The following is a 2,167-nucleotide window of genomic DNA, read 5'->3' on the forward strand; positions in this document are numbered from 1 at the left end:
TCAAGCTAGTTTCTGACATTTTAATTTTTACCAGAGTATCTACATTTATTGTTTTAAACTAAACATAATTTGTCTTCAAAATACCAGCCTTAAAAAAAAATCATTTTTGTTGTGTTGATATATCTCAATTTCAAATAAGAATTTTTATGAGTAAGCAAGATAGACCACATTATATCTTATTAAAATACTTATAATGACCTTTATTGCACAGCAAGCTTCACTTTGTCCATGCAAATATGTTTGTAAAATAAACTCACATTTGAAGAAAATATTAATGAATCTACTTGATTTAATAAATAAAATTTACTGGAGGGATCTATGATATACCAACATCTTTTGTAATAATGGTGTTTGCTGTTACATTCTACTGAGTCAGTTCCAACTCATAGAGACCCCATGAACAAGAGGAAGAAACATAGCCTGGTTTTGTGTCAGCCAAACAATTGTCACACTTGAGCCCATTGCTGCTGCCACCTTGTTTCAATCTATCTCATAGGGTGTCTTTCTCTTTTTTGCTGATCCTCAACTTTACCAAGCATGATGCCCCTCTCCAGGGACATGTCCGAAGTATGAGAGACAAAGTCACATCATCCTGATTTCCAAGGAGCAATCTGAATGCACTTCTTCTAACAGTATGTCTTTTAACACAAGTTTTTCTAGCAGTCCATGTTACTGTTAATATTCTTCTCCAACACTGTAACTTGAATGAAGAAATTGTTCTATGACCTTCCTTGTTCATTGTCCAACTTTCAGATACAGATGAGGCTATTGAAAATACTGTGACTTGGATCAGGCACACCTTAGTACCCAAACTGACATCCTTCCTCTTGACCACTTTAAAAAGGTCTTGTGCAACAGATTTGCCTAATGCTACATTTTGTTTCCACCACTCATATGTCAGTTCATTGTACAGTAATGACTTGTGTGTTGCTGTGATTCTGGAATCTATTCCAAAGGTATTTTAAATACCTTCAGGATCAACCATGATGGACAGGATTCAGCTGAACTTCCAAACAAAGACAGACTAGGAAGAAGGAGAGATGGACTACTTGTAAATGTTTAGTCACTGAAAACCTTATGAATAGCACTGGAACACTGTCAGCACTGGGTTATTGAATATTGAAACATGATGAAAAACATCAGAACATTGTCAGATATAATGCTGGAAGATGAGCTGCTCGGATTGGAAGCCACTCAAAATGAAACCAGGGAAGAGCTGACTCCTCAAAGTAGAGTTGCCCATGATGATGGTAATGAGTAAAGCCCTCAGGACCTTCATTTGCTTATGGAACATAACTCAAACAGAAGAAAAACAGCTGTAAAAATCCATTAATAATTGGAATATGGCAAGTATGATGTATGAATCTAGGAAACTTGGAAATTCTCAAAAATGAAATGGAACATATAAACATCGATATCCTAGGCATTCATGAACTGAAATGGACTAGTATTGGATCTTTTGAATCTGACAATCACATGGTTTACTATGCTGGTAATAACAAATTGAAGAGAAACAATTTCACATTCATTATCAAAAAGAACATACTAAGATCAGTCATGAGTTAAAACACCATCGCTAATAGTATAATATCCATACGCCTACAGGGAAGACCAGTTAATACCACTTTTATTCAAATTTGTGCACTAACCACTAAATTCAGTAATGATGAAATTCAAGAATTCTATGAACTTCTTCAGTCTAAAATTGACCAAACATGAAATCAAGATTTACTGCTATTTACTGGAGATTGGAATGCAAAGTTTGGAAACAAAGAGGAAGAGTTTGGAAAATATGATCTTGGTAATAGAAATGATGCAAGAGATCATATGATACAATTTTTCAAGACCATTGACTTCTTCATTGCAAATACCTTTTTTAATCAACATAAAATGCGGCAATACACATGGACCTCACCAGATGAAATACACCAAATCAAATTGACTACATCTGTGGAAAGAAACAGTGGAAAAGCTCTCTATCATCAGCGAAAACATGGCCAGGGGCAGACTGAGGAACAGATCATCAATTGCTCATATGCAAATTCAGGCTGAAGCTGAAGCCAATTCAAACAAGTCCACAAGAGCCAAAGTATGACTTTGAATATATCCCACTTGAATTTAGAGATCCTCTGAAGAACAGATTTGATGCATTAGATGCTAAAGACTG

This window comes from Chrysochloris asiatica, unplaced genomic scaffold, assembly GCF_000296735.1.
Source record: "Chrysochloris asiatica unplaced genomic scaffold, ChrAsi1.0 scaffold00170, whole genome shotgun sequence".
In the NCBI taxonomy this organism is placed as follows: domain Eukaryota; kingdom Metazoa; phylum Chordata; class Mammalia; order Afrosoricida; family Chrysochloridae; genus Chrysochloris; species Chrysochloris asiatica.